The sequence below is a fragment of the Tenrec ecaudatus genome, chromosome 4 (assembly GCF_050624435.1).
Source record: "Tenrec ecaudatus isolate mTenEca1 chromosome 4, mTenEca1.hap1, whole genome shotgun sequence".
NCBI lineage: Eukaryota > Metazoa > Chordata > Mammalia > Afrosoricida > Tenrecidae > Tenrec > Tenrec ecaudatus.
In genome coordinates, this window is record NC_134533.1 from 39,027,436 (window position 1) to 39,053,106 (window position 25,671).

At 41.9% G+C, this 25,671-nt stretch overlaps 1 pseudogene; it reads left to right on the forward strand.

Moving 5' to 3' along the window:
* The first annotated feature begins 331 nt into the window (after positions 1–331).
* On the forward strand, positions 332–946 carry LOC142445787 (V-type proton ATPase 16 kDa proteolipid subunit c pseudogene; annotated as a pseudogene).
* Positions 947–25,671: the final 24,725 nt, after the last annotated feature.

The following is a 25,671-nucleotide window of genomic DNA, read 5'->3' on the forward strand; positions in this document are numbered from 1 at the left end:
TTATAGTGACCCTATAGGGTTGGTAGAACTTCCCCTGTGGGTTTCTGAAACTGTAACTCTTTACACCTAGAGTAGAAAGCCCCATCTTTCTCCCACGGAGTGGCTTAAGGTTTCGAACTGCCAACATTTTGCCCTTAGCAGCCTAATGCATAAACATTACGCCACCAGGGCTCCTAATTATATTTTAGTGATGCTAAATTCTAGGTTTTAATACATGTACCATGACCACGCAAGATGTCCACAAGGGAAGTGGGGAGATATGCATGCAGGACCTTTCTGTGCTATGTTTCCAACTCTTTGCAAGTCTAGAATTAGTTCAAATAAAAAGGATATGTACGTGCTGGATCGCTGTAGCTGCCGCCGGTGCTCTCGCCCTGCCGCCCGCCCGCCTGCCCGCCGCACGGCCGACTCGCCCCGCTGCGCTCACCCCACTCCTGCAGACACGTCTGAGACCATTCCCGGCCCCGAGTACGCCGCCTTTTTTGGCATCATGGGCACTACGGCCGCCATGATCTTTAGTGCCCTGGGCGCCGCCTATGGCACTGCCAAGAGTGGCACGGGCATCGCAGCCATGTCGGTCATGCGGCAGGAGCTGATCATGAAGTCCATCATCCCTGTGGTCATGGCTGGCATCATCGCCATCTATGGCTTGGTGGTGGCTGTCCTCATCACCAACTCCCTGAATGAGAAGATCACCCTGTACAAGAGTTTCCTGCAGCTGGGCGCTGGCCTGAGTGTGGGCCTGAGCGGGCTGGCGGCTGGCTTTGCCATCGGGATCGTGGGGGACGCCGGTGTGCGTGGCACAGCCCAGCAGCCCCGGCTCTTTGTGGGCATGATCCTGATCCTCATCTTCGTTGTGGTGCTGGGCCTCTACGGCCTCATCGTGGCCCTCATCCTATCTACCAAGTAGCCCTCACCGCGCCCAGCCGCCGCCGATCCGATGTAAAGACCACCCCCTCATTTCAGAATGAGCAGCCTGACACCTGCCGGGGCCGCTGACCCCCCGTAGCTGGTCTTGTAAATGCGCGGTGTCTTAGTGCCCATTGTCCGTGCCCGCCTTGCCCTCCCGCCACAAGCCGTGGACGTCCGAGCCCACTCCTCCCTTCGGCCCCAGTGAGGCGCAGCCCCAGAGTGCTGTGTATCAGGCTGACTAGACACGTCATTTCCTCTTCACTGGATGTTTTATTTATGAAGATTTGACCTGTTCATACGTCTGTGGAGCAGCCCTCGCCGCCCATTCTATAGTAACTCTAGGTAGTGTGTCCTGCGGTCTCCCGGGCTGGGCCCCCTCCGCCCCGGCCGCCCGCCCGGAGAGCTCTGCGCGGGCCCTGACATCCGTGTCCAATAAAGTCTCCGATGTGACTGGAAAAAAAAAAGAATATGTATTTGAAAGTCTTTATTCTTCTGGACAGTAAACAGCATCCCGTGGCCATGTTTTGAAAAATGTGGCCCCTATTCCTGTTCTTCCATATACATTCCTTTTATTATTCTATATAAATAATAAAAAGCAAAAATAATGGTCATTTCAGTACATGTTATGTACCAGGCAACAGACTAGGTGCACATTCTGCATCCAATTTAAACCTGACAACCTTTAAAAGTGGGTATTTCCAGTTTCATATTTCAGAGGATAGACACTAAGGTTGACAAGATACTCAATCCAGCTAAGAGATGGCTGAGGGTCTACAGCCATTCTGCCTAGCTCTAAAGTCCACACTCTTTCCACCGGAAGAAGAGAAAAAAACACATATTTAAAGGCTGTAATCTCTTATCTTGATCAAAACAGTCAGATTTAAGAACCCCAGTGGAACTAGGGTGAGAGATTATCAGAGGGAAGCCAGTCCACACATCCACTCGGCACTATCTAAAATTACATAACTAAAAGTACTGATCAGTGTTATCTATTATTGTAAATGGAAAAGAACTAGCCAAAATGGCAAATGGCTAGGGATTTGACTAAGTTGTGTTCTATCCAAATATTATAGATTGAATTGTGTCATATCCACCCCCACCCTACCTACCAAAATTAAAAGATATGTTGACATCCTACTCCCTGTACATGGAGTGAACATGAACTTGCTTGGACAAGAGATTTGAAGATGTTATCAGTGAACATGAGGTTGTACCAGAGTAGAGTGAGTCCTAATCCAATATGTGTGCTGTCCTTCTAAAGGAAAAGGAGAGGCACCGATGCAGAGGGAAGGTGACCAGGTGAAGACAGAGGCAGAAGTTTGAGGGATGCATCTTCCAGTGAAGGAAGACCAGGGAGTGTCAGTCACCATCAGATGCTGGAAGAGATGAGGAAGACTCTTCCCCGAGGTCCTACAAGGAGAGCCTCGCCCTACCAACAGACAGCTTACATTCAGGTTTCCAGTCTCTGTCTTCAGAAGGGTGAGACCACAAATGTCTGTTATTCCAGGCCACTCTTTCTGGTACTTGATGGCAGCCCTAAATCACAAATGTGCTAGCGTCACAGGCCACAATAAAGAAAGGACTCTGAGCAGAATGGGTTGCTGAAGGAAGGGCAGAAACATAGAGGAGTTAACGAAGAAAAGAGGGAGCCCCTGGCCAGGAGCAGGAGCTTGAGAAAGAGGGCCCTTCCTTGGTCACACCTATAGCCCAACGCCAAGAGTAGTTAACGGACCTCAAGGATTGTCTGCTTAAAGCGCCTGCTCCTGAATGCCCCACCTTCTGACTTCCCTCCTCAGCTCTCCTGCAGGGCTGGTTTGTCAGTACTCCTTGCTGCTGATAGTGGGCCATCCCTTTTGTGGATGTCATGTCACCCCAGACACAGTGTCATTCCCTGCATTTAAATCTCTCTGTCCCCAATGCACACATACAAAGAGCCTACCATCAGGCTCTTGCGCAAGCATAGGTGTGGGAAAACATCTGCTTACTGGTGTGATTGATTGGCCACTTGGCCCTTTTGCCTCCCTCCAGTCCCTATGTGTCTCCCTTGCCCCAGCACAGCAACCTGTGGCTGAGCCTTTATCCCTAATTAGTCCCCTTTAGCCTCACAGTTGCTTCCAACTTCATTCTCAGGGTCTTCTCTGCAGAAGCATGTTCATGAGCCGTACTTATGAAGCAAGTGCCCTTATTTTGTGTCCAACGTAAATATATAATTATCAAGCACTATTACCCTGACTCCTCAGTCAACATCGTGAACCAAAGAAATGAGTATGAAGAGTGTAATGTTTAAATTCGGTCCTCTTGTCCCTTAACATATTTATTTTGCAAGCATCGCTCCAAACAGTTTAATTATGCCGTGCTATCTAATGAGTGACTATATGTGACATTTACAGGCCGTCCAGAGGAAAGCTTCATAACTTCTAAATGCCTACATCTCATTGAGTGTCCCATCAAATATTTCCAAGTATTCATTTCTAAGGCATGATTTCTAGATTGCTAAACACCGCTCTGAACAGCATCTCTGTAGCAATTAAGGAGCTCCCTGAGTTAACTCACTGAAGGCGTTTACACTGTGGAGGGCATCACTCATAGACCAGTGGTTGTCCAAGGGACCCAAGGCCCAAGTATATGGCTTGGCATAGTTCTCAAATGCTGATTCCCTGACTCACGCCCGACTTGGTGGCATGCCTACAGATGTAGCCAGACAATGTGCATTTGAACAGAGTCCTCAGGTCAGTTTCATTTGCACTGAAAGATCACGAACAGAGCCACTTCCTGCTCTGTGCTTAAGCTGTGCCTGGCACTTGGCTTCAGTTGCTTCTCAGGAGTAAGCAGGAGGGAAAGTCAGGGGGGAATGATAACATAGCTACCTGGAGAAAATTTGTCAAATCCAATCTCCTGGATATTACTAAATGTGTCTTTCAGAGAATTAATCATGATATGTAGTCTAGTTGGAATATCAGTTAGACTCTTCCCTGTTGTTATGAGGTGCTATTGAATCCATTCTGACCCTGGGTGATCTTGTTAAGCATAACAGAATGAGACGCTGAAAAGTCCTGCACCCTCCTCACCATTGTCCCTATGCTTATGCTTGCAGCCACTGTGTCAAACCATCCCTTGAGGGCCTTCCTCTTTTCCCTGCCCTCTACTTTACCAATCATGGTCTCACCTAATAACATGTCCCAAGTATGTAACACAAGGCTCACCATCCTTTCCACTAAGGAGCATTTTGGTTATACTTTTTCCAAGAAGATTTGCTGTCCTTGTGGGAGTCCATGGTACCGTCAATATTTTTCTTCAGACCACAATTCAGTTGCATTGATTCCTCTTCAATCTTCCTTATTCAGTGTCCAACTTTCACATGCATAGAGAGCAATGGGAAATGCCATGGCTTGGGTCAGCAGCACCTTAGACCTCGAAGTAACCTCATTGCTTCTCAGTGCTCTAAAGAGGATTTGTGCAGCAGATTTACCTACTGCAGCTCATCTCTTGATATCTCAACTGCTGCTTCCATGAGCATTAACTGTGGATCCAAGCAAGACAAAATCCTTGACAACTTCAACCTTTTCTCCATTTATCATGATGTTACCTATTGGTTCAGTTGTCCAGGATTTTGGTCTTCTTACATTAAATTGTCATCCATACTGAAGACTACAATCCTTGATCTTCATCAACAAGTGCTTCCAGTCCTCCTCACCTTCAGCAAACAAGATTGGGTCATCTGAAAATCACAGGTTGTTTATAAACCTTCCTTCCATCCCGACGCCATATTCTTCTTCATATCAGCCACCTGCTCTGATGATTTGCTCAGCGTACAGATTGAGTAAGCATGGTGAGAGGATACAATGCTGTTCCCACAATAGCTAGAATAACAATGCTTTCTAAATACAAATAGAAGGTTATTTATCTAACAGTCTGGGTAAAAGCTAGCAGGGCTGGTGTGATGTTAGGGACCCAAGCTCCTTCTATCTCGTGCTCTCCCCTACTCAACAAGCAGCTTCCTGCTCGTGTCCTAAAAGGGCTTCCCCGGGTCCTGCTATTATGTCTGTCCTCCAGTCAGTAAGATAAAAAATGGAGTGGGGGTGCATGTCTCCTCTCATTAACAGCATAACTCTGAAATTGCATGCATTATTTCCATTCATCGCTCCTGAAGACATCTAGCGACAAGGGAGGCTGAGAAATGCACCATGTCCTCTCCTGACCTGGACTCATATCGAGCTTGGAAGTTCTACTGCTCATAGAAAGAGAAGGTAATGGGTGTTTCATGACAACTAGTAGTCTTTCTCCCGAATCCTTTCAATAAAAGCTACTAGACTAGTAAATAAAACAACGAGACTCATAAGGAGTGTGTGAATGTATGTGTATGCACTCACTGTTCTAGAATTTATCTAACTGCTTTGACATTCGACTGCTTTTTTGTAGTCATAGATTGCGGGTAAAACACAGAACACCCAGTCAGATTCTAAATTCAGATGGACAACAACACCTACGTTGATAGCATGCTCCTATCTTCCAACTATGTCAATTTAACGGGATATCCTGTATTGTTATTTGCTAAATCTAGTGACCTTGTGCAACCAGAGATTATAGATTAAGATACCGGGAAGAAATCATGAATATTTCATGCCAAAAAGGAAAAAGCGGGCCTTTTTTAGCAGTTTTATGCCAAAAAGCCAAATTGTTTCTCCCCTAAACCCTAAGTGATGGAGTTTTTGTGATGTAATAGAGCCTCATGTTTGGTAAAATTGAAGAGCAGCATAAGAGGGGAAGACCGTCAATAAAGCACACTGACGAAAGGGCTACCACAGTGGACTGCAACTTAACAATTGTGAGTACGGGCAGTGTTCTATTCTGTCCCTATGAGCCGGAATTGACTCGACAGCACTGACAACTAGCAATGCATGGAGAAGAGAGTCGAGCTGGGACTGAACCCCAAACAAGCAGAAGTGCAAAAAGGCTGTGTGCACAATTGTCCAAAGGAGTCTGGTGCTTTCAGAAGGAGAGAAGCCACAGTTGAGAGAAAGGGATCTCCTGGGGCCTAAAGAAGACCTCCGAAATCAGACCACATTGTAAGGAAGGCGCAGACTCCAGGCAAAATAAGTGGGTTCTAGAAATGATGGAGCACAGGCAAACGAGGGAGCAAGTCACGAGGATCAGCAGCAAGACAGCCCAGCCATTGTAACCAAATAACCAGACCAACTTCCACAATTGCTGAAGGATGACCCTCTTGGAGAATCTGATGAGCAAACTTTAGTCATAATGCCAAAGGGTTTTCTAAGCCCTGGAAGTACATGAAACTCTAAATAAACAGTTTGGATCAAGCTCCAAGACGCAAAGTTGGTCTATAGGGTCCCACAGAGACGTCACATGAAGGCTGGGGCACTAGCTAAGACATCTCGGACCAGTGATTGACAGCTATTCCTCGCCTTTGCTTCCTTTTCTCCACCTGTGTCTTCCCAGGTGGGAATGACCTGTGAGCCCTCCAGGACTTCTGCAGCTGCTTCTGGCAGGGTCAGTGTGGGTGTGGAGGGTCCCCTCCTTGGGCCTTCCTCGGGACCTCAGGACCACTCCCCAAACTGAACCCAGCTACAGTGAGTACAGCGGTTAGCATTCTGCACATTCGATCAGACCCTGCGTCCCTGGGTAGTGCTGCCTGAAAGGCTGGAGGTTTGAGCTCATCCAGAGACACCTTGAAAGGAAATCCTGGCAATCTACTTCTAATAATCCGTTTCTAAAACCTGCTGAGCACAGTTCCACTCTGGCACACAAGTGGTTTAGCATGCGTTGGAATTGACAGAGCAAGTATTTTTTTTTTTTAGGTGTACGAGGAACAAATTGAAAAGACTTGAGTTCCAGCTTCCCTACCAATAGTTTGGAATTCTGGTCGGGATTTCAGTCTTTAGATTGAATCCTGACAAGAATCAAGGGTTAGCTCCTTTTCCTAAGACTAATCCCTGTTCCCTAGAGTCCCTGCCTGTGAACAATGGAGCATCAATTGCTTTCTCTGGGATGCATAGCTAAGGCCACTCCTTGATCCCATAGGATTCCCCCTTCCCACATGGATGATCATCAGCATCAGGCCTGAGACGGCAGCACGACATGTATTCAATGGTTCCCACTGAAGAGGACATCAGAACTATTCCTGGGGGCCTTAAAGAAGAATCCAGGTGCCCAGGCCCACTCAAAGCCTCCCCAGTCTAACTGGGAAAGACTCAAGGAATATGGTGTCTTCAAAAATCAACAAATAATTCCAGTGTGCTCAGTAGACTATGAAGAGCAGTGTACCTTGAACTAAGGATAGCGTCTACTTACCCTGCTCACACACTTCCTCCACTCCCTGCTCACCTTTATCCTCTTCTCTATGCCTCAATGGGCTGGAGTCCCATCATGGCTTGGCCCAGAATCCAAAGATGTGACAGACAGTTTCCTGGGGTAGATAGAGTGCAGAGAATTGATACTCAAAATAAAATGCCTGCCATGTTATATGTAACCTAGCTTGGGGAACAATTAGATCATTTTCAATGGTAAGAATAATTTATTCTCAAAAATACCCTTAAACATTAAAAACCCAACTGAAAGACTGTAGACAGAAATCCTTGGTAGTAGCTCCATGTGGACTAAGCCATCCTACTGAGAGCTAATACTCACACATACCCCACTACTCTACCATCTGACCTGCCTGCCTTTAGTTCCTTCGGTGGACTGGGGGCATATGGGACAGAGAATTAAGTGACCAATGTCATAGAACAAAGGACTGCATTTATATAGCTATACGTAACATTAGCTAGAATACCTAACAATACTGTCAATATCCTTGCCACAAAAAATAAAAAAAGAAAAGGCAACAACAGAATATAAAAGCCATGTTTCTTTTTATTTCCTCTCATCGCCTCCAGCTCTCTTCAACACCCTTAGCCCTGCCCCTGGCCCTGCAGTATCCCCTTCGGACCCAATCTCATCTCCAGTTCGCACACTTGTACTTCACTGGGTCTCTGTGATCATTTATCGATGCACCACCAACCCTACCATTCGATGTGATTCTGTCAGTCCACTTCACATTTAGTTAGCTCACCACAAAGCATCAGGGTGCAGCTATTTTCTTCAAAATTAACGAGATATGTTTATATTTTTGCTGGAGATATTAAATCACTATTGCTTGGGTAGGCAGCACCTGACCTTACGCTATAATGAAAGCTGACCTCTGCGCTATTTCTAGGTGTAAAGGCAACTTTTCCCTAGTTGCCTTCTGGTTCTTCCGTGCCCTTGTCAATTGTTCACTGGCCCTTCAAACTCAAGTCATGTTACTGTCACCAGGGATTTTCCATCTCTGCCTTTGAACTTGGAGACTGGTGAATCTCCCTTAGAGAAAAACCCATCCATCCTTTCATCTGATTTATGGAGCACTTTCCACAGCTAAGACATTGAAACCCCAATCCTGAGGGAGAACTACAACCTGTGCTCCAGGTAGAATGTAGTATTGGGGTGGGGGGATGTAGTATTAATAGAGTTTTTAGTTAAAGGCAATAGAATCCTCTATAATAAGGTTAAACACGAAAGGGTTTTGACAGAAGGTATTAATTCCCTAGAATAAAGGTCTGGGTATCTAATTCCAAAAGATCACAGCTATTAAAAACCCTATGTCAGCAGTTCTCAACCCATTTCACAGGGGTCGCCTAAGACCCCTAAAAAACACATATTTCTGTTTCAGTCTTAGGAACCGAGACATTGCTCCTAAATCCTCTCCAGGCAGGTCTGCCCACATGCAGATACGCCCACATATGAGTACCCGGCATGAAGACTGTTACCCATGCTACACCATGCTTAGAGATAAATTTTCATTTATTTGTCATGAGAAATAAATATTTCACAATCTATAATTACGTATTGTTTTGTGGTTAATCCCTATGCTTTAATTATGTTCAATTTGTAACAATGAAAATACATGCTGTATATCAGATATTTACATTACAATTCATAACAGTAGTGAAATGACAGTTATGAAGTAGCAATGAAAATAATTTTATGGTTGGGGGTCACCACAACATGAGGAACTGCACTGAAGGGTCACAGCATGAAGAAGGTTGAGACCGACTGCCTTAGACACACATATTTTGGACATGGTATCAGGAGAGACCAGTCACTGGAGAAGAACATCATGTTTGGCAAAGTGGAAGGGCAAGGGAAAAAGAAAGGCTCTCAATGAGATGGACTGACACTGTGGCTGCATCAACGGGCTCAGGCATAGGAACAATTGTGCGGATGGCCCAGGACCATACAAGGTTTCATTCTGTTCTGCATAGGGTCGCTATGGGTCGGAGCTGGCTTGATGGCACCTCACAACAACATATTAATAATAGTATTAATTTCTTGTAGCTGCTATTACAAAATACCAGATAAAGTATTCTCTCACTCTGCTGGAGGCTGGCATCTAAAATCCGTTCCAGTGAGCCAAAAGTCCTTGATTTTGCCCTCTCTCCATTGACTATACAGGAAGAATTTATTTCTTGCCTCTCCCACCTTCTGGTGACTGCAAAGAGTATGTGACTCTCTTTGTGGCCACATACTCGAATGTCTGCCTCTGTGGTCACATTGCCTTTTCTTCTGTTTATTAAAATATCTTGTCTTCCTTTTATAAGGATACATGTGATTGAATCTGGAGACTACCAAGACAATATAAAATCCTTAACTGAATCACACCTGCGAAGATTCCTTATAAAGTTAACATATTTATAGGATCTAGTGATTAGAATGTGTAATAAAATCTTTTGTGAAATCAAAGTCATGTTCTAGTCTGCCACATTCACCTTAGAGTTCTGCGAGAGTTGACAGATCTGTACCAATAATGCAGAGGCTAGAACACAAGGAGTGTTCAATAAGCACCTCTCCTATCACCAGGCAGGTCTTGCCAACTGCAACGTGATAAAAAATGGATGGAAGAAGACAGGAAGAGGGCTGGTGGTAGTTGGCCTTGGCCAATAGCAATAATCAATTCATATTTCATTTTAGCATTCCAACTGGCTTTATGTTGACTTGCCTTTCACATACTCAATGTCATGTGTGATAGACAATTGAAGGAGATTGGGGAAAATCCATAAGCAGACACTGAAGAGTTTATTCTCTTGCTCTTGTAACCTGTATTCAGAGAACAATGTCCTGTAAGATATGGAAAAAATAATCTATAAATTCTCAAGGGTTCTTGAGGGAGGGAGGTGAGCGAGGTTGGGGGAAGAAATGGGGAGCGTATATCAGGGGCTCAAGTGGGAAGAGAATGCTTTGAAAATGATGATGGTGGCATATGTACAAATGTGCTTGATGCATTGGAGGAATATGTGGACTGTGATAAGAGATGCAAGAGCCCCCCATAAAATTATTTTTTTAAAAAGAAAGAAAACAATGTCCTCATTTATTTTCATTTCAGTTCTAAAATTAATAGTCAGCAAATTCTGAATGAGAAAATATTCTGGAATTTTTACATTTTTCACATTGGCTTTTTGTATTGTTTTGCTTTCATAGTGGTTTGGGTAAATGTTTATAGTGCAAATTACTCTTCCATTCAATCATTTGTACACATTTTGTTTTATAGCATAAGTTGCAATCCCCTCACTGTAGCAGCATTTGTCACATTGCCTCCTTGGGTTCTCCATTGCCATTGTCCTTTCCCTTCCCTTTCTGCCTTCTGAAAGCTTTGTCTGGGGACTAATGCTGCCCTGTTGGTCTCCTGTGGTTAATCTTCCTGAGGGACACATTCATCATAGGTATTTCATTTACTTTACAGGCTTATCTCTTGTTGGACTGAGAGATGATCCCCGGAGTGAGTTTAGTTCCAGATCTGAAAGATCTAAGGGTCACAGGGTCAGGAGTTCTACCCGTCTCTACCAGACCAGTGTGTCTAGTCTTTTTGATGATTTTGACTTTTGTTTCACATTTTCTCCCAACCTTTTCAGGATCTTCTGTGGTAATGATCATGGCAGTTGGTAATGGTAGCCAGCCCTTCTAGGTCTGAGGGTTAGAGCGGCTATAGTACACATAATTTGTTAGTCCTTTGGTCTACTTATTCCCTTGAGTCTTTGATTTTTCTTCACGCTTCAATAATTGCATCATAAAGGACTGCTTACTAGTTTTTATGACTTTGTCAATACTTGCCATTGTACAAAAATGTATAACATTGACTTTGTTCCACATTGGTTTTTAATCTCTTCTGTAACATTTACAATCAGCTAGGAATGTTGATATTCTTACTCTGGGCATAACAATGCTCTTTGTTGTACCACCTGAAATCTCCATTCGTTTAAAGGGAATAAAGGTCAAATTTTTACATTTTAACACTTTTCCTTTCTTTCCATAAACCTGGCAAGTAAGCAATCAAGCCTAAGAATAGAATTTATACCTACACAGCCATTTCATAGACATTATTTTAGTTAATCCACATAATAATCCTTCCGTATGGACCGGATTCACGAGTCCTATAGATTTGGAAAATGAAGAAAGAGACTTTAGTCTCAGAGAGAAATAGAATTGGTTAAAGATAGAACTTAACTGTAAGTCCAGTTTTCTGCCTCGGGCCACACAGGGTTTCTCCTGGCTATTCATGGTCAGGTTGGCTTTTCTAATCTGCAGGAGAAGGCTTGGCATTCGAATACTGCAAGTTTCAACCAGTTGCCGTCAAGCAGATTTGAACTCATGGAGACCCCTTGTGGTTCAGGAGATACCACCAGGTGGTATCTCCACCGGGTGCTCATGACCATGACCTTTGAGAGAGGAGTCCCCATGGCTTGCTTCTAAAGCACCTCTGGGTAGATTCAAATAACAGATTTTTTTTTTTTTAAGTAGTGGCCCAGCTCTTAATTGCTTGCATCATTCACAGCCATTGTAGTGCAATCCTAGTCTTGCTCATCGGAGGTCCCAAGGAGTCAGAATCAACTCCCTGACAAATGGACAACAGCAATAATAAATGGGAAGGGAGACTAGATATGGATGGACAAGAACCCTGAGGAAAGACAGCCTTATCACCCGTAAATTCATATCTGAAAGGAAAAGGAGGGAGATGTGAAACGAAAGGAGTCAAAAGGTCAAGTCAACGTCCTCTTTGGCCCTACTGAAAAAATGGGAAGAAAAGGTTCCAACCAGGCAGTGATTTGATGCCTGCTCGCACATTCCCACTGATTCCTTCCTTAGGTTGTTTTCACATGATACAGCATGACCTTATTCACTAGTTCCTTTTCTAAACCACATCCTCTCACCTGGGCAGGTATCTGAACGGGTGAAGAAATTTAACTGCATGATATGGAAAATTGTCTGCCCTTTATTTCCCTCAGAAATATATCCTCCAGGAAACTGAAAACCCCAGGGCATAGGTGAATCAGGAAAAGAGAAGTGCGTGGGCCGTGCTGATTTAAAATATTTATAATAAGTGATAGTTTATAGACTAAATGTACCCACGTGTGTGCATTACTCAGTTCTTTTTTCATATTGTAATTCTGTCCTCTTCCAGGAGGGTATCATTTTCCAAACTGATTGCATTTCCTGTTTTTCAACTTTTGCAGCATTATTGAGAGTTTCATATAACACGAGCAATATTACAGTTGCCAGTCTTTATAATGACAGGGGCATCAGCAAGGTACAGGAAAATAGAGCTCATTGAAAGAACATGCTACAGAAAGAGAAGCCAGGTGTGAAGGTATATATTTAAGATTTCAACATGCATCCAAAAGAGTGGTTCTCAAACTTGGCTGCCTCATACAATTATCCAAGAAGATTATAACAAAAATGAAACGTGGTGGTTGGTTCCCAACCCAGATGATTACCTAGTATTGTAGATGGGGTCTTGGCATCAAATGTTCTAGCATTTAGCCAGGCTTGAGAATTAACGCTTCGAAGTAAAAACTCAACACAAAGATGATACCAGAACTCCACTCCATATTTTTGTAGACGGTATTATATTCATGACTACATTAAAGCATAATAGAAGATTTTGAAGAGATCCAACTATGCATATAGGTTCAGTAATTCTTAACAAATCCTTTTGGGGTATGAGAACCTCCAGGATTGTTAACAAAGATTGATTGGGGAATCTCATTCAAGATGACAGACCAAAAATCTGAATTTACCTTCCTTCCTCCTCAAACTCTCCCACTGCAAGAGCTCATTTTAACACTCTGATTGAGTTTGTTTTCTCAAACAGTTTTATTGCAATATAATTTCTATATCATACAATTCAATAGTTCAGTCATATTAAGAAGGGCTGTACAGTCATCACCACAATCAATTTTAGAACATTTTCTTCTTTCTTGTACTCACTGTTATTAGCTCCCCATTTTCTCCCAACACCCCCTGCAAATGCATCTAAAAAAAACATAATCCAGTCTCTATAGATTATGATCTTGGATTACATATACAAAAACATCAGCAACAAATAGAATGGAGGAAAAAACTCAATCAAAAAGAAGAAAGCAGATGCTACTCTCCCTCAGGAAAAGAACACAGGAGATATGGGAGCTATAACACAATGTGGCCAAGAATTTAGATGGTGACCGGCTATCAAATAAAATAGTGTCGGAGTCTTAAAGGCTTGTCTCCAAACAAGCAGCCATCTAAGTGAGGTGTCAACTAAGTCCACAATGAAGAAGCACACCAGCATCAGTCTCCAAAGGATTGGAATTTGTATAATCCAAAATTGAAGGAGGGATCAGTATTGGAGCCTAAACTGTGAGAATTCAGTGTGCAGAAGGCGATGGATGTCAGCAGGAGCCCAAGATTCATTTGCTTTTGTGGAACTACTTAGGAAATAAGCCTCTGGAGCACTCCCCTATCTAAACTTGGGGCAAGGGAGGAAAGCGGTCACTAAACAGAGTGCTTGGGAGAGAGCAGTGCGAAGATCAAAGGCAGAAATCTCACCTGAACAGTTAAAACTGTCAGCAGATCCCCCCTATGATGTGGGCTCGACCTGATGTGACTTCCAAAATGTTCTGTAGTTTTGGTTTTTATTGTGTTCCTTGGGTTTTGTTTGTTCATATTAGAGTGTAGCGCAGAGGTGTTATGTCAATGGAGGGCGCCCTCTTCAAGCTGTGTGATATGCTTTCCATTTTTCAGTATACGAAACCCAGGATTGATGAACCCATAGGGACAGCAAGTAGCATAAAGGGTGGCGGGAAGGGGGTATAGTGGGGGGGACGGAGGGGAAAAGGGAGGTGATGTCAAGGAGTCCATGTAGAAAAAGAATGTTTGGAAACAGATTGTGGTAGCAATTGTACATTCAACTTGACGCGATTGAAATATGGAATGTTGCGGCGCCCAGCAACACAACACCTGCTGTTGTTGCCACCTGAGGTGCCTCTTTGCCCTGTGCCTCCCCAGCCTGGGCAAGGAAATTATGGAGGTGAGGTTCAGTGCACCTGCATGGATGGGTGCAAGATGGTGGTCAGTGCGGACCTCAAGATCAGAAAATCAAGAGAATGTGGCTGCTAGCTGGAGATCCAGAGCAGAGCTTTTGTCTTCTCTTGGCCATGGATGCAGAGCTAAGTCAGTTTCTGAAGACACCTTCGGTCGATGGCAGCAAGGTGGTCAAACTGCCTGCCCTCGCATCCCCTCCCAACCCAAACTTTAGAGTTACAGCCCCGAGGACACGGGCAGAGAAGGGAGAAATGAGGGAAGGAGGGGAGCTGATAGTATTGATGACCGTATAACCCAACTGGAGGGGGTTGAACAACAATGTATGTGAGTGGATATAAGGGATGGTGCAAGATATGGCAAAAATAAATAAATGAATGGATAAATAAGGGTTCCTAGGGAATAGGGTGGGAGGGAGGAGATAAAGAGGAGCTGATATCAACAAGTTCAAGAAGAAAGAAAATGTTTTGAAACTGATTGTGGTAGCAGTTGTACAATACTGCTTGATATGATTGAGCTATGGAATGTTATGATATCTGCAAAAGCTCCCAATAAATGATTTTTTTCAAAGAAAGAAATATGGAATGTTATGATACATGTATTAAACTCCAACTAATAAAAATGTTAAAAGTTAAAAGCAGAAAAATAAGTTGTCTTAAGGTGTTGACTTTGGTGCTTCACTTTGATGTGCATGTTTATTGCTATCAATTGCTCTCTGAGTGCTGTTTTATCTGTGTCTTGGTTTCGGTGTGTTGTAACCTCAAGAGTTCAATTTTTTTTTCATTCCTTATTTCTTCAATTACCAAGTAGTTTTAAGCAGGGTGGGGTTTCATTTCCATGTAGTTGATTTTTCCCCTTGATCTTCCTATTGTTAATTTCTACTTTTTTAGCATTATAATCTGAGAAGATGTTTTGTACTATCTCAATAGTTTTACATACCTTCTATGAGTTCTGTGACCTAGCATATCTATTCCGAAGAAGGTTCCATGTGTGCTGGAAAAGAATGTGTACTATGTTGCTTTGGGGTGGTTTATTCTGTATATGTGGAAGATGTCAAATTGATTAATTGTGTTTAGTTCTCCCAAGTTGTCACGGCTAATAAGGAAAGAAGCCACAGGTGGTGCAGTGATAGCGTTTTCCACATTAGAAGTGGAATAGCTCAGTTCCATTACCTAACAATGCATCTCTTGGACTGCCACCACCTGTCTGTCAATGGAGGCAAAAATGGAGTAGGAAGGAAGGCATGGCAATCTAATTCTGAAAAGTAACCAATCAAAGCCCTAAGAAGCACAATGGTCTGAGCCACAGCCAACCCTAGTTACAGTGCAAGACAGAGCAAAGTTTAGTTCTGCCGTGCCTAGGGTCCTCGTGAGTTTGGGTTCGACCTGAGTGTGCTGACTTAACTAGTGGTCTATAATTTATCTCTAGGTTCTAATATCCATTCCAAGTCTACACAGAACACACAGACAAAATTTATAATTAAAGGATTTTTTTCTTTGAATATAGTTTTATTGGCAGTATGGATCACATATCACACACTTCCATAGTTCAATCATATTAATAAGAGGTATACAATCATCTCTACAATCAGTTCCAGAACGTTTTTCTCCCCTCTTATATTCGTTATTAGCTACCCATTTCCCTCTGACATACTCCCAACCCCATGATCCCAATAAGCCCCTAAACCAGTTCCTGTTTAGCTTCATTCATCCTAGTCTTCATATACTGGAAGACATACCAAAAAAGACCAACAATAATAGCAAAATAAACCAGAGATTAAATAGCACAATCAAGAAAGCAGGGAGCATTAAAAACTAGAATACGTTTTAAATAGCTCAAAAGGGAGAGAAAATGATCGGGTATCACATTTTAACCTAATTACATCTGCTATGATCATGTTTATGATATTCTCTGTTTCATAGCTAGGCAACTCATATCCCTCAACTATGGTCGGAAGGAATTCACCAGGCCCTTAATCCATGTAGGGACCCAGCAAATAGACTTTGGTTTCCCACTCTCCTCCATTTGCCTTCTGCACCTTAGGTATTCACAATTTAAGCTCTGGTACTATTCCCTCCTTCAGATTTAGATTTTATTATTTAAAATTCTTGGATCACACCAATTGGTGTGCTTCTTCTATGAGGACTTAGTTGACATGTCACTTAAATGGCTGCTTGTTTGAAGGCAAGACTTTAAGACCCCAAGCACCATCTGGTTTCTTGACCACACTTTGCTGTAGCACCCTTATCTTCAATGATCTCTGCTTGAAGTCAAGCATCAATCAGGGTCAAGTTGTAAGAAACAAGCATTCCTAGCTTGGGGCTAGAATCAAGTGTAAAGTCAAAATCCATTCACACATCTATGGTTTATATAAGTCTCTGGTTCACTTTAGAGTACTCATTATCATTCTAAGCCAGAGACCATTACCAATCACCCCCCTGGGGTATAAACAATTCTATTGATGGTTTCATTAATCTAGGCAATGGCATAGAGTTAAGTCACTGCTGCAAAAAGGAAATTGTACAAGTAAAGCTAACTCTGAAACGTATTCCATAAATTGTTGTTTTATACAGATTAAGCTCTTAAATGATTGAGCACTATTTACACTGACAATTCAAATTTTCAATTTACATTTCATTCACAAGAGCAGAGCCATGCCTATCAGATTAATACATGTCAAAATATGACAAGAAGGGCATTAAAATAATAAATAAATCCTGGTGCTGGGTCTCCTTTTATTTGGTACTCTAAGAGCCAGGAATCCAAGCCAAAATCCATGGACAGCTACTTCCATAGCCTTGGGGAGGCAGTCATCTTTTTTTTTTTTTTTCACGTGGGGGAGTTTCAGTCTTAAGTCCAACGGCTACAAGTGAGTGTGAGATAAAGCCCAGTTTGTTTAGTGGTATTTCCACCTAAGAAAGTTGTGCTCCTTGAAAGGCCAGAGTCGAAAGTCACAATAGTTTATAGCACACAGCCTAGGTCATCAAGGGCTGGCTGGAAACTAGGCCAAAGGGTCTAATTAGGGAAATAGTGTTGGGCTAATTCTCCCCTTGGGTCTTATATAAGTATTAAGCATTTTCCCAAGTGGTGGGTTGCTCCTCCCATTTTCCCACCAGGAGAAATGGAAATGCCTCCTGGAAAACATGGGTGCTCCCCTCCCCATATATTGATTTGACTTTCCAATAAGGTTCCTTCATCGTTCTTGCAGGAATGTCTGTTGATTTGGTTTGACTTTATCACAATGTTGTGTGGCAGCAAATGAATGGTCTTCTCCTTTTCTCCCCTTCCTGAAGGGGTGACCCAGCTGAGGTTAGGTCTCCTCTGTAAAAGTGGTTTTTAAGAGGTAAGGGAGTGATGTATGGTTCATGGATGGTGGGCAGGCTCTCTGTATCCTTGTTTGGAAGACTGGATTAGATGTGTATGTGACTTGAGAGCAGAAACCTGCCCACATGTTGGTGTTTATATTTATAGTAGTGGACTCACAATATTTGTCCTTTTGTGGTTGGCCAGCTTCACTCAGCATACTGTTTCCCAGGTCCTTCCATGTTATGCCCTTCCATGCCCTGTCATGCTCTCATCACTGTTTTAGGGTTGTGTTCTATTCCACTGTGTGTATGTATCATAGTTTCCTTATCCATGCTTCTACTGTTGGGCACTTGAAATGTTTCCAGCTTCTTGCTATTGGGGGCTATGCTGCGATAAACTTTGGAGAGCATACATCTGTTCGTGCTCTGTGTCTTATTTCTTTGGGGTATATGTCCAAGATATACTGGATCATATGGGATTTCCATTCCCAACTGTTTTTAGTTAAAAGATTTATTAAGGAAGTTAACAAGCTGTGATGCTAGCGAGAAATTCTCAGGATTGAGTTATTTATCAGGACATGTTACAAAGTTCTGCCAAGTCTGCTACCAAATGCCCACCGGTCTTGCCACTTTGCTATAAGCTTCTACCCAAAGCCTTCAGCTTAAGCTTCATGGGTCAGAAAACCCAGCTTCCTGAATTAAGTGCCCAGAGGCACCAATCCAGTAAACTTCAGCCCGACAGCACTCAGTCTCACATCTTTGGTTCTGCAAATCCAACTTCTCCAATTAAGAGCCCAGATGCATCCCACTCCATAAGCTAACCTCCTGCACAAAAGCACTCAGCTGTACTTGCTCTAAGGGTTGGGAAATCCATTACTCTGTCCAATGGTCTGGACCATGTTTCTGTTGCTGCTCTTCTGATTGTATAAAAGATTCACATCTTCTATACATAACCTTCTATACACATCTTCTATACATAATACAAGACGTAATCTCTGTCTTCTGGATCCAGGAAGCTCACTGCACAAGAATATCCAGTCTAGAGGACACACTCCACTCCAGAATGTTGCTGCTACTGAGATCCCTCCTTCTGCTGCTCGTTTTATACACAGCATGATACAAACAGGGAATCCTGTTTGCAGTTACTCACAAGCAAATCATATGAGCATCTTCTTCCACCTTCTTACCAAATCCACACAAGGAAAGGTTGTTTGGTGGGAGTTAGAGACTTTGGCCAGAAGAACCACATTAAGTAATTCCTTGTCCTTGCACTGAAGGTGCCTAGCAATAACAACACATGGCACAGGGTTCAAATAGAGCCTCTCAAATGCCTTCCAGAATCTCTGAGCTCCTGCTGAATGTGTAATTTATGACATGGATCCAGTCAGAATAAAAAACCGTACTAATTTAAATAAAGATTATTTAACATACAAGTTTATTAACTACTAATGGGATTAACTACTAAAGGGGCTTATGCCTGTTAACTGCCATGTGTTATTACAAGCAGTGCTGTTAACTCGGGAAGGGAAAGTGTTTGTGCTTCCCTCTTATTCCTCCACAATGCCAAGCATGGAATAAGTTTTCCATAAATTCTTCAGTGGTTTCATGGTGCTTAAAAGCAAAGATTTGGCAGATATGATGCTTCAAGTTTAAATTATTTTTCTTTACTTCTTTTTAGTATCTTGTTTAGGTCATTTTATTGGGGACTCATGAAACTCTTATCACAATCCATACATTGTGTCAATCACATTTGTACATTTGTTGTCATCATCATTCTCAAAGCATTTTCTATCTACTTGAGCCCTTGGTACCATTTCCTCATTTCCCCCCTCCCTCCCCACCCCCTTGCTCACAAACCATTGATAACTTATAAATTATTCTTATTTTGTCATGTCTCCCTTCACCCACTTTTCTCTTGTCCATCCCCCTGGGAGGGGATTATATGTAGATCATTGTGATCGGTTCCCACTTTCTACCCCATTTTCCCCTTCCCCTCCTGGCATCACTACTCTCATTATTGGGCCTTAGGACTTTATCTGTCCTGGATTCCCTGTGTTTCCAGCTCTTATCTGTACTAGTGTACATCCTTTGGTCTAGCCAGATTTGTAAGGTAGAATTGGGATCGTAATAGTGGGGGGAGGGGCATTTATGAACTAGAGGAAAGTTGTATGTTTCATTGTTGCTGCACTGCACCCTGACTGGCTCATCTCCTCCCCAACCCTTCTGTAAGGGGATGTCCAGGTACCCAGAGTTGGGCTTTGGGTCTCCTCTCATTCACAATGATATGAATTTTTTTTTGCTTTGATGCCTGATACCTGATTCCTTCGACACCTAATGATCACACAGGCTGGTGTGCTTCTTCCAGGTGAACTTTGTTGCTTCTGAGCTACATGGCCACTTGCTTATCTTCAAGCCTTTAAGACCCCAGATGCTATATCTTTTGATAGTCGGGCACCATCAGCTTTCGTCACCACATTTGCTTATGCACCCGCTTTGTCTTGAGCAATTATGTCAGGAAGGTGAGCATCATGGAATGCCAGTTTAATAGAACAAAGTGTTCTTGCATTGAGGGAGTATTTGAATAGAGGCCCAATGTCCATCTGCTACCTTAAGACCAAACTTATAAATATATGTACATAGATCTATTTCCCCATTATCATATGTAAATATATTTACATATGTACATGCCTGTATTTAGACCTCTATAAATTCCCCTTGCCTCCTAGTTTCAAGTTTAATTTCTTGTTCTGTTATTTCCTCTGGAGAACCTTGAGCACACTTTATAAACATAGATATCCTGGGCATCAGTGGTCTGAGATAGACTAGTATTGGCCATTTTAAGCAGAAAATCATATGATTTACTATGCTGGGAATAACACAATCAAAAGGAATGGCGTTGCATTCATAATCAAAAAGGACATTTTAAGATATGTTCTGAAATCAAATGCTGTATGTGACAGGATTATATCTATACAATTTCAAGGAAATACAAACAATACAACTATTATTCAAATTTCTGCACCAACCATAAAGATAGTAATGAAAAAAACTGATGAATTCTACCAATGTGTTCAGTATGAAATTGATCAAGCATGCAATCAAGAATTATTGATAATTATTGGTTATTGAAATACAAATTTTGGAAACAAAGAGGAAGGAGGAAGGAGCAGCAGTTGGAAAGTATAGTTCAGTTTATAAAAACAAAGCTGAAGATAGAATGATAGAATGTTGCAAGACCAATAACTTCATAGAAAATACCTGTTTCCAACAGCACAAAAGGAAGCGATACACACGAACTTCTCCAAAAAGAATACACAGAAATTAAATCGAATACATCGATGGGAAGAGAAAATGGAGGAGCTCCATATCAGCAGCTAAAACCAAACCAGGAGTTGACTGTGTAACATTCAATTGCTAACATGTCAGTTCAGGTTGAAGCTGAAGAAAATTAAAGAAGCCACAAGAGTCAAAATACAACCTTGAGTCGACCCCATGTGAGTTTCAAGAACAGATTTGCTGCACTCAAAACTAATGACAGAAAAGCTGATGAGCTATGGAAGGACATCATTCATGGAGAAACAAATGGTTGATAAAAAGGACAAGAAAGAAAGATAGAAAAGATCACAGTGGATGTCAGACACATTCAGCATATCTTAAACTGAAAAACTCAAGAAAAAATTCAAGCTTCCAGATGCAATATTGAAGTATTCTATGAGCAAAGTATTGAATGATGCTGAAAGTAGAAAAAGAAGATGAAAAGACCAGAACAAAAAATCATATCAATGTGAATGAGGGGGTGTGCAGAGTGGAGACCGTAAACCGATCTGTACACAATTGGACATCCCTTTACAGAAGGGTCACAAGGAAGAGAAGAGCCTGTTAGGATGCAGTATAGTACTGATGAAACACACAACTTTCCTTAGTTCTTTAATGCTTCGTGTGCCACTCCACCCCTCCACCCCCCACTATCATGATCCCAATTCTACCTTACAATTCCAGTTACACCACAGCATGTACACTGGCACAGTTAAGACCTGGAAACACAGGTAATCCAAGACAGATAAACCCTTCAGGACCAATAATTAGAGTAGTGATACCAGAAGGGGATGGGGATGGTGGGGGGAGAAAGGGACAGCCAATCACAATGATCAACATATAACCCCCTCCCAGGGGGGACAGAGAACAGAAAAATGGGTTAAAGGAGATGTTGGTCAGTGTAAGACATGACAAAATAATAATAATTTATAAATTATCAAGGATTCATGAAGGAGGGAAGAAGGGTGAGGGAGGGAGGGAAAAATAAGGAGCTGATATCAAGGGCTCAAGTACAAAGAAAATGTTTTGTAAATGATGATGGCAACAAATGTACAAATGTGCTTGACATGATGGATGGATGGATGGATGGATGGATGGATGGATGGATTGTGATAAGAGATGTACGAGCCCCCAATAAAATGATAACAAACAAAGATGGAAATAATACAGAGTCACTGTACCAAAAAGAACTAGTTGACATTCCACCATTTCAGGAAGTAGCAAAAGAGCATGAACCAATGATACTAAGGAAGAAGTTCAAGCTATACTGAAAGCATTATCCAAAAACAAGGCTCCAGAAATTGGTGGAATACCCATTAAAATATTTCAACAAACTGATGAAAAACTGGAAGTTTCTTACTTCCATGAAGCATTTACTCATCTGTGCAGGAAATATGGAAGACAGCTACTTGACCAACTGACCAGAAGAGATCCATATTTGTACCCATTCAAAAAAAATGTGACCTAATAGAATGCTCAAATTATAGAACAATATCATGGATATTACATGCAAGTAAAATTTTGCTGAAGATCATCCAACAACAGGTACAGACATACATTGGCAGGGAACTGCCAGAGGTTTAGGATAGATTCAGAAGAGGACATGGATCAGGGATATCATTGCTGATGTCAGACAGATCTTGGCTAATAGCAAAGAGTACCAGAAAGATGTTTACTTGTGTTTTGTTGACTATTCCAAAGCATTCAACTCTGCATATCATAACAAAAAAAATGGATAGCCTTGAGAAGAATGGGAATTCAGAGCATTTCATTGTACACATATGGAACTTGTACATTGATAAGAGGCAGCGGTGTGGACAAAACTAGAGAATGCTGCATAGTTTTAAATCAGGAAAAATGTACACCTGGGTGGCACCATCTCACCATACATATTCATTCTATATGCTGACCAAATGGCCAGAGAAGCTGGCTTATATGGTGAAGAATGTGGCATCAAGATTGGATGCCACATTATTAACAACCTGCAATATTCGGATAACACAACTTTGCTAGCTGAAAGCAAGAAGGACTTGAAACACTTGCTAATGAAGATAAAGGATTGTAGCACTTATTATGGATTAAAATGCAAGGTAAATACAACCAAAATCTACACAACTGGACCAATAAGTATATCATGATAAATGAATGAAAGATTAACATTGTCCATGGTTTTGACATTTGCTATGTTAACAATATATTGATTTATTACTCACGCTCGCATCACATTAAATGTATGCTAGATTGCATGTGTGTATCATATGCTTTTTTTTCTTTTGACATAAACATTTTGTTTTGTGACATTAAAAAAAAAGATTAATGTCAAAGGTTTCATTTAGCTTGGGTCCACAATCAAAGCTCAAGGAAGAAGAGATCAAAGATGCACTTCATTGGGTAATTCTACTGCCAAAGACCTCTTTAGAGTGTTGAAAAGCAAGGATGCCTCACCCAAGCCATGGTATTTCCCATTGCCTCATTTGCATGTGAAAGTTGAACTTTGAATAAGGAAAGCAGGAGGATTGATGCATTGGAATTGTGGTGCTGGTGAGGAATATTCAAAGTACCATTAAGTGCTAAAAGGACAAAGTCTATCTTGGAAAAGTACAGCCAGATTGCTCCTAGAGGCAAGAAGGAGACGTTGGACATGTCATCAGGCGAGACGTTGTCTTATATTCTTTGGACATGTCATCGGGCGAGATGTTGTCATATATTCTTTGGACATGTCATCGGGGGAGATCAATCCCTGGAGAAGGACCCCACGCTTGGTAAATTAGAGGGGCAGCAAAAAAGAGGAAGGCCCTCGTGAGATGAATTGACACCGTGGCTGCACCAATGAGCTCAGACATAGGAACAATTGTGAGGATGGTGCAGGACCAGACAGTGTTTTGTTCAGTTGTGCACAGGGTCACTGTGGGTCGACACAAATTTGATAACAACAACAACTAGCAAAGTGTGGATAACAATACTAATATTCAAGATTATGGAAAGGATTATGCTGTTTAATAAAGAAAAATCACTCCACTAAGTCAGTCATACCTATTATCATTATTATTAAGATTCCTTGGCTTCTCATTTACTGAAAGACTTTCCAATATAACCATTTGTACTTTATCTGCAATAAGGACCATCCTGTATTATTCGTCCCTTTTGAAACATTGGAGTTTTTTGCTTGTTTTGTTTTGTTTCTTGTTTAAAAAAATAAACAAAACCTGAATGCTAGTGTCAGGTCAACATCCACATTATCCCACCAGAAATCTCTTAAGCACCAGCCTGCGGACAGCTGGCCTTCTTTATTCAGAGTATATTTCTGTGCTTGGTTAATTTTTTTCCAGCTTTCAACATGAGCCAATTGGCTTTAATCACAACATGTTATCAAAAAGAGATTGGGCAGGTTATGGGTAATAATAAAGATAATTGCCAAGGAAAAATATGAAAAGGTACCCTTACAAAAACGTAATTGCTCTGGAAGGAGTGGAGATTTCATAATATGTATTTTTCCCACTTGGCAGAGCATTGAGCAACTCACTCTGAGTTAGTGCACCCAGTGGCATCTCCTGGGAAGGTTCTCTCTGATCACAGTGAATTTTTTCGTGACAGCAGTTTCTCCTGTACCTCGTTTTTTGTTGTTTTTTTATGGCTGATTTAAGATAATAGTGTGCAGCTATGAAATTTTCATTCCTGCTCGAGAAAAATGCCACAGAACCTGCTTACAAGGACAGCGCTATAGGTGAAGCTCAAGTGTACAAGCGGTTTTCTCATTTCAAAAAAGTTAAATGTTGACTGAGGACAAACCTCATCCTGGACATCTGTCAACTTCCCAAATGGACTAAAATGTCAACTAGTAGTGCATTTGGAGTTTACTCCACCAGGTCAGACTATTAATCAAGTTTTCTATTTAGAGGTTCTGAAAAGATTGCTTAACAGAGCAACAAAAAAGGCCTGACTTGTGGCAGACAGGGAACTGGTTTTGCCACCACGACAGTGCACCTGCTCATGCAGCCATCTTAGTGTACCATTGTTTGGCAAAAAACAGCATGTCTCTCCTGCCCCACACACCTTACTCAACTGACTTCATGCAACTTTTTTTTGTTTCCATGAATATGCAACCTTTATTTGTTTCCATGAATGAAGAGGGACATGAAAGGACAATGATTTGAAGACATAGAAGAGGTGAAGAAAAAAAATGGGGGAACCCAGGGAAAAGGGAACAAGATATCTAAAACCGATAGTGAGGAGGGTATAGAATGCCTGGTGGGATTCGATCAGGGCAATGTATCTGAGAGGAATAACTGAGAGCTGAATGAAGGTTGCACATGACAGTGGGACAGGAGGGAAGAAAAACAAAACGAAGAAAGAACTAGGAGGCAAAAGACACTTATAGAGGTATAAATGTAGGCATGTACATATGTTAATATATAAATATGTAACAATGGGGATATAGGCCTATATACATATATGTATATGTTAAGTATTAAGGTAGCAGATGGACATTGGATCTCTACTCAAGTACTTCCTCAATGCAAGAATACTTTGTTCTAGTAAACTGGCATTTTATGATGCTCATCTTCCCAACACGATCACTGAAGACAAAATGTGTGCATACACAAATATGGTGAAGAAAGCTGATGATGCCCAGCTATCAAAAGTTATATCATCTGGGGTCTTAAAGGCTTGAAGATAAACAAGCAGCCATATAGCTGAGTAGCAACAAAGTCCACATGGAAGAAGCACACCAGCTGTTTGACAATGAGGTGTCAAT